This window comes from Cygnus atratus, chromosome 9 (genome assembly GCF_013377495.2).
Source record: "Cygnus atratus isolate AKBS03 ecotype Queensland, Australia chromosome 9, CAtr_DNAZoo_HiC_assembly, whole genome shotgun sequence".
Taxonomy (NCBI): Eukaryota; Metazoa; Chordata; class Aves; order Anseriformes; family Anatidae; genus Cygnus; species Cygnus atratus.
In genome coordinates this window covers 21,272,478-21,285,055 of record NC_066370.1, presented here as the reverse complement: position 1 = coordinate 21,285,055, position 12,578 = coordinate 21,272,478, and the positions used below count along the sequence as shown (strand labels likewise).

General features: G+C 48.1%; 1 protein-coding gene across 3 annotated transcripts in view; it reads left to right on the top strand.

Moving 5' to 3' along the window:
* FNDC3B (fibronectin type III domain containing 3B) overlaps window positions 1–12,578 on the top strand; it is a 185,338-nt gene that overhangs the window by 18,462 nt on the left and 154,298 nt on the right. The window contains exon 2 of one of the 3 annotated variants that reach the window (XM_035557361.2): window positions 12,047–12,243. The exons of 1 other annotated variant lie outside the window; for it this stretch is intronic. The gene's annotated coding sequence lies outside the window, so the exon portion shown is untranslated. Of the gene's footprint in view, window positions 1–6,875; window positions 6,898–12,046; window positions 12,244–12,578 lie in introns of those variants that run through there. One more of the 3 variants, XM_035557362.2, reaches the window with a different exon arrangement.

The following is a 12,578-nucleotide window of genomic DNA, read 5'->3' as shown; positions in this document are numbered from 1 at the left end:
GCTTAACAGCTAGAGGCCCTGGTGCTTGGCAGGAGCTGCCTTCCAGAGGACACCCGCTCTTAGCCCCGTGGAGCTGGGGCAGTTCTGCCACGGGTGTTGGTTTGGGAGCAGAGCACAGGCAGCCACCAGGATGGAAGCTTTGAATGTCAGCATCCTGCAGTCTGTTGCGTGAAGAAGTACATAGATGACAAGATGGCTCGATGTGATATTCTAATTTTGTACAAAATAGTCAAAGATAGATGAGGTTTTTATGTGTCAGGACAAAAACTGACTATCTCAGGTGGTAAGAGGATCTCTTCAAACCTCCTGAGATAGCTGATCTTATTGCTAGAAACCTCAGGTCTTGGTAAGATCTTTCTTTTTTATTTTTTTGAAGTATATTTCAGACTGATCTTGAATAAAAGTGCCAATAACAAATATTTTCTTGGCCAGTAAGTGTAGCCTATTAGGCTTTTTGGGGTCACTTTAGAGGCAGCAGGTAAGAATTCCCTTTAAAACTTTGTAATGGAATGAAGCTTTTTTTGTGTAAATATAAAACTTAGTGATTTCTTATTTTTTTTCCTTCTCAATGTTGTCCCATCACAGTCCCTCTTGCTGTGAACGGTTCTGAGGAGCAGCTACCCTTGGTCACCGAAGGGCAGTAGCTGCAGCCCTGAAATTTGTGTTAATGTCAGCATTGCTTTTTTCCATTCATTTTTGGGAGCAGAAGTGTGAACTTCCTAAGCCTCGAGAGGAGGATTCGCCTGTGCAGAGGGAAGAGCAGGAATCCTACATCTCACCAGTCTCCTTGTAGCGTATCTTAAAGCCGGATTTTGACACTCACATATCCAGCATTTGCTATGGCTTACGGGTGTCTGAGCCCTGACCAAGGGGTAATTAAAAACTGGTAAAGATCAGCTGCATTAATCTCACGTGGGCCACGGTCGAGCGAACGTCTGTGGGTGTGCGCTGTCACAAGAGGGGTGCAGGAGGCTTCTCTGACAAAGCTTCTCCCTTTGGTCCGGTGTAGCTGTTTAAGCCTGTGTATCTGTACGTTCACAGTTGGGCTGTCTTGATGAAATCCCCTCTAACATGCGTACCTGGGGAGAGGGTGACGGCTGACGGCAGGCCCCTAAAGAGGGAACAGCAAGGGCGTGGAGTGGAAGTGCTGCGTATTGGAGGCTGGATCTGGATGCCTGTTTGTTACAATAATAAAAGGCACTTTAAACCCTTTTGAGAAACATTTTTTATAAAGATCCAAGTATCACGACTGCAGTTCTGTGCTGCCAGAATCCTTCCTTCCTTACCTCGAAGTGCAGGGGCAGGGGTGCTGAGCGGTGACCCTGTTCCAGAGGTGCCAGCTCTGTCTCCACGTCCAGCTGTGGACTTCGGCTTTCCTCACCACATTAGGAGGCAACAAGCTCCGTAGGGCCCTTAAAGGGCATTAATCTTGATTTTAATATGAGTGATTTTTCAGATTGCTCTGCTCTTGGTTAAGAAACAGAAACTACTGACGGCTGAGAAAATGTGCGATGTGAATCATCGATCGGGGCATTGTTTCGCTGGGGCCCGAAACTGGTCAAGCAAGGCAAAGTTGCACAGTAAGTTAAAACATGGCTATCGCCCGATATCTCTGCGATGCAATCGGTGACTTTATTAAAAGCTGAACGTTTCTGTGCAGTCGCTGTTACCACAACAGCCTGATGAAGAACACGCTTTTTTTCAGTACTGGCTGGCCACCCAGGAGCCAGGCTTAGCAGTGCGGGTAAGGCACCAGGGACCACAGCAAGAACACCGTGCAGGGAGTTAAAGTCTCATCAGACAACTTGATTTTACAGCCTGGGGTCTGTTCCCGTGCCTCTTGGTCCATCCCCGGGGCTGGCCGGGATGCCGAGGAGTGGGCAGTGGAGGTGCCGGCCCCAGCCCTGCCTGCCGGGAGCCCGCCGCAGCTGGAATGCGGCTCCTCAGAGGGCCAGGATGTTTGCTTTTGTCGAGTGCCCTTGTTGAGGAAATTGAGTGAAGGGATCTCTCGAAAGGCCAAGCCACCTCCATAAGATTAGGCCGTTAAGTTATGCTCTGCGATCCTCATCTTAAAGCACCTTATCAGGAGAGGTTGGGGAGGATGTACTCGTGCTGGCGGACGTTGCTCGGGGAGCAGCGTTGCTTCTCTTCCCTTCGGGCTGTAACACAACGAGTGGCATCGAGAGCGGCGGAGAGGGAACCCTGAAGGAGCTGTTCCCCCTGGCATGGTGGGTAGAGGCAGGACAAGGTGCCGAGGAGCCCTTTCCATCCGCCTGAACGCAGCGCGCGCTGAAAGCTGGCCTTCACGAAGACAGATAAGGAAGAATGCATAATATTTTAAGTATCGTAAGGCTGGATATGCTTCGCTCAGGATATTTCCTGTCCACAGGAATTTATTTTTCAACTGTATTATTGGCAGAAAATCCACAAAATGGAAGGGGGGAGGGAAACTTGCACATTTCAGCAGAAGACGGGAAGTTTCTAGTTCTATCACATTAACTAGTTGAAGAACTAGGAAGGCTTTGGAGAACTGAAAACTTGGGCCTTTTATGTAGCTGTGTGCTAGCACGCCTTGTTGCATATGGAATAGGCAGGGTTTTGTATTTATCGCTGTCAACAAGGTACAGCAACGAACCATTAGCTTAAAAATGGAAAAAACGTGGGGAAAAAAAAGACTTTAGAACATTGTTACTGAAAAGGGTCTGACTTTGAAGGGAGCCAGAGCCTCAGGACAGGTGTAGCTGGTGCAGGGCTTTCCAGGCTAACTTCCACCTTGGTCTTCGGCACGCTTTGCCTTTTAGTCCCTAAAGAATTAAAGCCTCAATCATAAAGCAGGGTTTAATTAGCAATTTGTGATCTGGTTAATCCTTTGGTGAAACTAAACTGTAGTTAGCATTGCTGCTGCTGCCTTCCGTGTCTGCTCGCTTGTAGCACCGGGGGGTGAGCAGCAGGGAGGCGCTCGTAGCGACCTGCCACAACTCTGCCTCCGTCAGGCTGCTTGTGTACCCTTCCTGCTGGGAACTGAGGACAGGATCCATTTAAATGTGGCTGCGTGTGCTGGGATAGCCTTTGCTAACAAAGGCCTACAGCTACTAAATACAATGAGAACTTAGTGTTTACCATCATTTTTCCCTTTGTTGCTTTTGTGTCTTGAGCAACAAGCCCTTCCGTAAAGGATTCTCTTGCCTGTAGACGTATGTCAGTTTAGCAATTAATGCATTAAACATGCAGTTAGCAACTTGGCAGAATTTACAGAAGCTCGAGTAATGGAGGGGCATTAACAAAGTACCCCCGTTGTTACCATCCATATACTACTAAAAAGAGAGGAAAAAAAAAAAGCAAGTATGTGGAGTCCTTGAGCTTGCAGTTGGACTTTGTCTTTGGAAGCAGAAGGATTGCGGTGCGTGTTAGAACGTCTCACCCCATTTCTGTCCACCCTCAGCACCCAAGAAGAGGCTTCCAAAGCCAACCCCGAGCTCACCGTGCTGAGACTGCATTTTTTTGGCTGTAACGTGTTAAAACAGAAATCCGCACTGATGAGAACATTTCAGTAGTAGCACAGAAATGATTTGGAATCCTCGGTATGTGCCAGTGGCAACAGCCGAATTCCCCGGCCGCTCGCTCTTTTGAAGTGAGTGCTGGTGAGGCTCTGGGGTGCGGGCTGGCTTTGCCTCGGCGCTGAAAGACGCTCTCTGGGGCTACAGGTTTTTGTAGCAGGTTAAATCCAGGAAAATGAGAGGGAGGATTCGAGCCTTCTTTCTCTCTTCACCGGGCTTTCTAGCAAAAATATCTCCACCGTGATTTCTTGAGTAATTCTTTTGAACTCCCTTATTTCTGAGCGTGGTTTAAGCCTTCGGAGGCTCTTGAGATAAAATAATGAGATTATGCTTCTGGACATAGCACATGTATGTGCGTGTGCCTGTGTATGCACGTGTGCATCATGGCTTAGGTGCAGATCTCACACCTCTGTGACCACGCTCAGGGCCTTACTCTCCCCGTCTCTAGACAGCGGGTGCTGACGATGCAAGAAGAAGCTGCAGAAGTCTATAAAAGGTTTGTTGGGTTGGTGAACGGTGGCCTGACACTACTGTACCGAATAGATCCACCTTTTTGGGGAGGTGAGGGGCCACTGGTGTTCTTCCGAGTGCCCAGCTGGGGGTCTAGCAGTGGTTTCCGTGGACCTGCTCTGCATCTTTGGCTTCTGACTGCTGATACCTGTGTAGGTGTATACTTGTACATGGCCTCTGCCTGGTGTTTGACCGCACCTCGAACCAAATTAAACATAATCTGAAACAAAGCCTTTGCCCGTTTGTCTGATGGCAGCTCTCTCGCTGTACTGCTGCGTTATCTGTTTCCGAGTGGGTAAATAAGCGATGACGGAGGCAGGTCTCCGCTGCGGTATCAGCTGCAGATCTGATCTGACGGCTGGGACATCGCGTCGCGCGGCGCTGCCACTGACTCATCTTTTTCCCATGGTGGCTCTTCAGAGAGGGCAGGGCGACTTCTGCCACGGGTTCCCAGGCTGCTGGCTCGTCTACACGCTCTGCTCTTCTCCCCGCTAAGCAGCTCTGCTGCTGGACGCCACCAGGTTTCTGCATTTTGTTCAGTTTTCTGTTAATCTTCAGGAATTCCTAATCCTCCTACAACCCAGTGATAGTTCAGCGTTCGTGCTCTGAGCAGAATGCAGTTGGTGGCTGTACTAAGGCTTGCTTTGTTTGTTATTGGTGTAAGTATTTTCTCGGTATCTGACAGGTTCAACCCGCTGGTGTTTGTCAGAAAAAGGAAATTGCTTGTGGCAAAATGACTTCTCTTAATTTAATCAATTCAAGAAGTGTTCAAAAATAATCTTCTTGACCGATGCCTCTCAAAGCATCCTTAATAATAACTGCATTGTAGTCTGCTCGGCTCAGATGAGAATGAGCGTCATTCATTATTTTTGATCAAGTACCCTTCTGAGATTTGTGCCATAATGTGTAAGGATGAGCAGGAGGAAAATCAGAGCATTCATCTTCTCTTCAGCTACAGGAATTCCAATTTAAAGACAAAAGCTGGAGCAGGTCGAGCTTCTCATTTAAATGGTAATAAATCTTGTTCTGCTCCTCCTTGAGCAGGGAGGCCACTGGGAGGGAAGTGACTTGCAATGGTGCTGAATTTCAGAGAGCCAACTGTTGAGTGCTTACAACTGGAATAAGCAATAATTATTTCTTGCTGTGGCAGCCACTTATGTACGGCAAACGTGATGAAGTAAGGTACCTGGGGGTGCTGGGGAAGTGTGCCCAGCAGCCTGGGATACAGAAGTGAGGACTCGATTCAGCAGTGCCTAGGAACACAGGACGGCGTTAGAGGAAAAATCCTATGGTCAAAGTTCCATCTGGGACAGTGGAAAAAGTCAGTCAAAATTCATTAGGGATGAGGGAATTTCCTTAATGAGCGTCAGGAGGGGGCTGAGCTGCCGAACAGCTGTTGGGTAGCGGAGGGTTTCCCTGCACTGCGCTCCCTTGCTTACGTAGCCACCGGCATCCTGTTTGTCAGAGCTCTGGGGGTGAGCTCCTGTGGTGTTTGTATCTTGACCCCAACCCTCCTAAACTGCTTATTTTTTAAGCTGAGGTCATTCTCCCCAACCCCATGTTCTAACCAAGTTGAAGGCCCATTTCTTGAGGTTTAGGTTTGTCTACTTTTTTTTTTTTTTTTAAGATGCAAAGCTAGTTTTTTCCCCTCTGCCTTTCCCAAGTACTTCTACTTCAAAATTCTAGCTAGAATTACAAATGTACTATTTTTGGGAGAGCATTTTTGTTTGTTTGTTTGTTTTAATTCTTCTTTCCAGAAAGCTGAAGTGCTGTTGAAGGTTTTTGTGAGACCTGTCACCGGATGGGTAAATATGAGATGTCATAAAAGTCAAAATGACTTGGTTTAGAAGGACCCAAGGGTAAAATCTGGTTGCCCGTGACTTCGTTTTTACATGCTTATAGCTAGTCTTCTCCTAGGTGCGGTGGATCTACCTCACTTAAAAGCAGCACGCATGCTGCTCATGCCAGCCTAGGAGATGGCTAACGCTTCCCTTCTGAAAAGCAGGGGAGGGGAGAAATGTTTAGGACCAGGGGTAGGGTGCAGAATTCCAGTGGCGCAGCTAACGGGCGGGAAGGGAAGGGGATGACCGCTGCTGCATGGATGTATTAAAATCCACCGGTGTTCGGTAAGGAGACCAAAGTACCTGCTGTCATGCCAGCCTTTGCATGGGTTCCCTCTCCAGAGCACAGCTTCTTCATGTGGGTGGATTTTTGAAGTTCATTTGAATGTTGACAGCGGGCTCTTGCACCTCTGAAACTTGGTGTGCAGCTGTGCCAGTGAATTTCCCTGAGTGTAGTGAGCAAAAATGAAGTGAGTTGTGTGCTGCACGGAGCTGAGAAGTTGCTTTGCTTTCTGCTTCTCGGCCGTTTAGTTCTTTCGCTTGAATAGGATTGTGTAATTTAGGGGATGCAGAAAGCTGACTTTACTTTCAGGGGTTGGATTGACTTTGTTGGAGCTGAACGTGGATGTACCAGTAGGGAAGCACAAACAAGCACAACTGTCCCCTCCCCCTTGTCATTAAATAAGAAGTTTGTATTAAAAAAGTATTACAGTGTCACTGTGCAGAAATTCGCCTTCCTTCACCTAGCTCAGTTTCTGTTTCTTATTATTGCCTGGTTGTGTCCTCTGTGTTTTAGAAAGCAGCAAGATCTCTGGCTATCCATCTGCGGACCTGCTGGAAGACCATAACAAACTTTTTTTTCTGTTTCATTTCCTCCCCTTCCTTCCCTGAATAATTTCCTACCTTTCAGCCTAAGCTCGCGGTAACAACAAGCCGTGGCAATGTTTTCCCCTGTTTCGGAGCTGAAGGCAGGAAGGTCACAACTGCAGGTAAGGCGTTTGGGATGCTGTTTGGCAATTAAAACAGCAAAGGGCCAGAAACTGAACAGGCTGCTCTCAGATTGACCCTTTCAGGGGTTATTTCTGAAGGAGCCTGACAGTGCATGCTGCAAGCTGGAGGTGTGCTCTCGTTGTTCGGGGCTTAGGGGAGTTCTCATCAACCTTCCGAAAACTTTTAGGATGTGAAAAATGATTATTCTAGCGTATGCGAATAATCCTTCAGGACTGCTATCGCCTCCTCATGTTCTGCTCCCACTGGAAGCTCTGGTATCGGAGTCAGAAGTTGAGATATTAGGAAGTTGTAATTAAGAGACTAGTTTGTGGCACGTTAAGGAGTACCTCCTCCGTACGGGGACAGTGGCAGCAGCAGCTCCCTGGCGCCCAGCCACGGGGCCGCCTTTCAGCCAGCGCCGTGGGGCTTGGCGCGGGCTGCAGGTGATGGTCACTTCCAGTTTCGTAACGAAAGCTGTCCGGCGCTGTGCCGTGCTCCTGTTATCAAGGAGCTGTGCTGATTTATTCCCGTCGAGAGCGACTTCCATTGCCCGGACGAAGCGGCCGCGGTGCTGCCTCCGGCTGTGCTGGCACGGCTTCGCTCCTCCCGGCTGCGCTGCAAGCTCCGGGGCCCAGGTGAGGCAGGTAACAAAACCCCAGGGTTTGCCCGCTGAAAGCGTGTCCCGGGTAACTGGAGCCTTACAGCTGCCCCGGTTGGCGTACTTGGGGGACGGAGATCCTGCGTTATCTGGCTTCTGCTGGCTCTTGGCATTTGATGTTGCAAACTCCGGTTCCTGCTGCCTGCCGCCTCGGGGTCCCAAACTCTCCTGATTAAAAGCTTCTTTGGCCGCCAGTTGCGCTTTGTCTTTTAGTGTTTGTTAGATGTGGATCAATTCTGTGTGACAGATTATTTCTCTGCCGAGTATAAATGAGCAGTGATTTCACTGAAGTCTGATGCTGCAGTCAAGCAGTTCTGACTGGAGATAAGCAGAGACCCTGCGTCTTCCACCTTAAAACAACCACAAAAAACAAAAAGCCTTAGTGTTCAAAAATTCAGCGTTTCCATTTATCATTCTTAGATAGCTTGTTATCTTTATTTCTGTGAAACAGTTCAGGAAAGTAAAACATTCTTGCCCACTTTACATCCTATTCTGTGAAACTGAAGGATGGTGAAACAAAGCTAAAAATTAACTCTTTTTTTTCCCTGATATTGAAAATTTTAGGGAAGTGGGGTCTGGGTGGTTGGTGGGTTTTTGGTGGTTTTTTTTTTTTCTGTTACTTGTGGAGTCTGGCCATTTAGACCCTGCTCGCAGGGTGCTCATAATGGGTTCAGCTTTCCCAATGCCTTAGAAACTTCTCCGGCAGCCGTCCAGGGGCGCTCCCTTGCAGCGCCCGCTCCGAGTGAATGCCCGCCGTTGAATGGGCGGGCTGAATGGGAGAGCTGCTCCCGCTGGTTTCCCACAATAACACAATGAGCTACTTTGTCAGCCCGGAGTCAGGTTAGCGGCGAACGGCTACAACAAAAACGTTTGCAGTGCATAAAGGTGTGCTGAAACCTTGCTGGAAATGGAATTTGGTATGCTTGCTTTTCAAGTGCTGCAGATTGATATGATAGATGTTCTTCTTTTTTTTCCTTCAAAGTTTAATTAGTGGTTTAAAAAAAAAATACAACACAGCATTGATTTCGGTAGATTCTCCCCCTGAACAGGAATTCTAGAAGAGATAACCGAGGTCTTTGTGATATTATTCCTCGGGCTTTGCTTCGGGAGAGCAAAGTTGAAGGGGAGGGTGTTTATCACCAACTTGCTCGTGCTTATCGCCCTGTAACCGTGATTAATATTTTGGCTATTAAATGTAGAAGGAAAGCAAACAGATGAAGCAGGGACCTTATCTGTCTCGCACCTTTGCTTAAGAACTTGGTGTAGGGTTTTTGTGTGTGTTCCTGGGCATGTGCGCAGGATCAGAGCCCGGATCGCAGGGAGTTAAGGACTTCAGCATACCACTCCTAATACTTTTAAGAGCGCATGAAGATACACCCGAGTGCGACGTTTGTAGGATAGAGGCCCAAACTGTAGGCAGGTGTTGGTCTGGGTTTGAGGGATGTGTTCTTCCTCAAGTGAAGAGTTGGAATAACTTGGTATTCACTTGGAACGCCGCTAAAAGGGGATGAACGTGTTTTATGGAATTGTGAATTTAATTTATGAATCGCTTTTGGTGGGGAAAAATGAGGCCCCATAGAGTGCAGGGAGCCTGAAAGGGGTTATCAGCAGGTGTGGGAGGGTTGGGGAGGATGAACTGGAGCTTGGCTGTTCGAATTTGTGGCCATGTAATGTGTTCATTGGGCAAGACACGGCATTGCCACTGGGGACCAGCTCCCTGTCCTCCCTGCCTGCTGGGAGGAAGGTGTCAGTGAAACACAGAGGTGCTGCGCCGTGCCCGTCCTGTTGGATGTGGTTTGTGGTCTTCTAGGGCAGCACTGGGATGCCGAGGGCCGTTGGTAGCGCATCCTACAGCCGCCGGCTGGGCGGCACGCAGAGCTGGGTGCTTGGGTGGCTGTGAAGGTGGACGAGCAGGAGCAAATGAGTCTGCGGCACTGGGAGGGCTCCTGCTCATGGAATTGCATAAATCAACTTCCCTTTAAAAAATATATATATATATGATGTTTGAAGTAGTTGCTATTCAAAGCAAATTGTGGCAGAGCAAATTTTGTAATGAGATGTGTTTAAATGTAAAGAAATCAAATTTGAAATGTAAAAATAATTTGTGGGGGAAGAAATTGGCCACTGTTGTGCAAGAAGCAAACCTCAGTTAACCAACTGCCGCAGTAAGGAGGCGGGATGAGGTACTGTGAGAGCGGTGTGTCTGAGACCCTCTGTTCTAGCAACTGGATCACTCGGTCCAGGCCAGGGGGTAGCCACAATTTTTTTTTTGCGTATTTGTGAGTCCCATGTAGCTGCTGTGATTGATAGGAGGAAGATGAGGAAAGAAACGTGTGCAGCCTTTGAAGAAGGGAAGCAATAGAAATTGCAGCAGAAGCGATGGGCTGTTGACTTTTACCATGGGGAAAAGGCACAGAAAAATTGCAAACGGTGAGAAAGAGTTGCGTGTAAGTTTTCTTATTTGTAGGTTGCTGCTATGTCAGCAGCACCAGCTGCAGCCCTTGTGCCTGTGTGCTTCAGAACTGATTTTGAGCAGCAGGCTGGGTTGCTGCTATAATACTATGTGCAGAAGTGAGACTGCTGGGAAGCCACTGGAGTAGCTTTTGTGCTTGAGGTTTCTGCTCGGGTGTAGCTAATATAAGCTTAATAAAATCACTGGATATCTATTTCAGTTTTGTTGTGCTTTATTCACTCAAATTCAGTGCCATTATCTGGCTACGAGCGCCTTCGGGACGCGTTGGACTCCAGCCCCGTGCAGGCAACGCAGGAGCGTGGGCTGGGTCCTTCGAGAAGTTTTCGTAAGATTCCCTGCTGGAAAACCAGGGGAAAGCTAGTTGTCCTCAGTAAAAGGCTCCTTTGTGCATCAGCTCCCTTGCTCGCTTTATTCTGCTATTTCATCAGAGCTATTACAAGTTGATGAGTTGTGCTTGCCCGACGCAGTGAGATGCTCCCGCGTGATGCTCTCTGACCTCAGCTCAGTCCCAGCGCTCGCCCCGGTGTGCCTTTGAAGTCCTGATGCTCGTAGATGGCCGGCCTGGTCTCTGGGCCCTCTGTTCTTGGTGTAATTTTATTACAGGCTGGCTGCCTTCTTGTTTTGGCCTGGTATGACAAAGCAGAACAAGCACGTAACTCATGAACTACGGAGTGGCACGGATGCCATCGTGCAGCCAGTTGTGCTTTTGGCCAGGTGGGTAAAAGCCATCTTGGTGCGAAATGCCCGTCTGTCACTTCGAAAGGACCTGCCTAGGTACAGGTAGGCAAATGCCTAATGTTTAAGGCCATATTTCGTTATTCCAGTTCATCCCCCAGCTGAGGGAGGGTCCGATCCATTTTTATAGTTTGCCTGTTCCGAAATTAGAAACGTACCCAACATGTGCGCTGCTGGTTGGATTGCAAAATGGGTCTTCCTGAAATAGTGGAGTCTTGAAAAATGTGAGGTCAAATTATAGGCCCAAATAACTGCAAACCTCCAGAAGTTTCATCATAGCATTACATAGCATTATTAATCTCACCCTAGTTTGGGGAAAAACTCCATCAGCTTCCCTCGATCTCCTATAAAGTCCAATTCTGCTGATAATCCTGTCTTTAAAGGTGGAATTGAACGTGAAGTCGTATTGCTGTTTAAAATAAAAATAAACCAGAGGGGAAAACCCGCTGGTTAATTCCAGCGGTTAAGTTTTGGGAGGATGTTTATGCTTCCCAGCCTGCTGGAGGTAGGATGCAGCTGGTGGTAGCTGCGCTGGGAGCCAAGGGGCGCAGTGGGCAGGCGGCCGTCGCTCTGTGCCACCCAGCTCTGGAGGTGGGCGTTCTCTCTAATGTTTTCTCTGCTGTAATAGATTCTTCAAATCGCATGTATTTCCTCCAAACTGTTACGAATAAGCCCGTCTGGCTGCTTTCAGATTAATCTACCGTGTTTGCAATTAAACGCGGAAAGAATGCTTTTACGTTTAAATGGTTCCTCAGACGGATGTGAGTTAACTAAACTAATGAACACACATCAGACAAGACAAATTCCAGACTGTTAGTGCCTTGACCAACCATCTGTGTGCATACCTCCAGGTACTGCTCATGTCTCAAGAGGCTTTTCTACATGAACAATTATTACCACTCCTTTCTGAATTCAAGTGGCAAGCCATGGCAAGAGCCTCTTGAAAGCAGCTATATTTACCGCGGCACTTCCACCGCTTTTCAGTGCGAATATAATGGTGTTATGTGTGCTTTAATTAATCTGAAATTTCAACATGTGCTGCATGAAATACAACAGTAGGAGACCGGGGCTGTGTGTAAGCCCTTTCATCCCTTGCATGCAAGCCCCAGCGCTAATAATGGCACGCACACGAAGCGCTTCCCATTAGGAGCCTTCCGAGGGAGTCACACACTCATTTCAAACGCTGAGTGTCTGAGTATGTCCCTAAATAAACAAGTTTGTGGGTGTGTGTGTACATACTCTGTTTGGACATACGGGAACATACATGCCATTTTTTCCTTAGCTGTTTTTCTCCGGGGAAGGTGGTTCGAAGCCTCTCTGGAAGAAGCCCCGCTTCCTTCAGCTGTACCAGGGCCAGCAGCGATGTGATTTGCCACGCCAGCCTTTGACAGGGATCTTCAGTTCCACAAACAGGCTTCTGGAAAATAGCAAATGGTTCCGTGAATGCTTCTTTTTACGGAGGGATAATCTGTGCTGCAGGTAATGGCTGCTGCGAACGCCAAAGGATTTTCTTATTTTCTACATTTCACTTTCTTTCCTTGCATGGGCTTACCTCCAGAAATATTTGAGCCTCCCCAGTTTCCGGAGCCTGTCTGACATCGCAGTGGGGCTAGGTGGGATTCCCTCTCACACCAGGCCACGACGTCACACGTTTTTTAACCATGGCAAAGCTGTCTTAAACAATTCCTTCTTGCTCTTACCTGGGCTACGACAACACAAGTATTTGGGGCTGATGCAGCAAAGCGGGCTGAGGAGCCGGCATTGTGCTCAGCCCAACTGTGCAAAGGAAGGCGGAGGGCTGGGGCTGGCCGAGT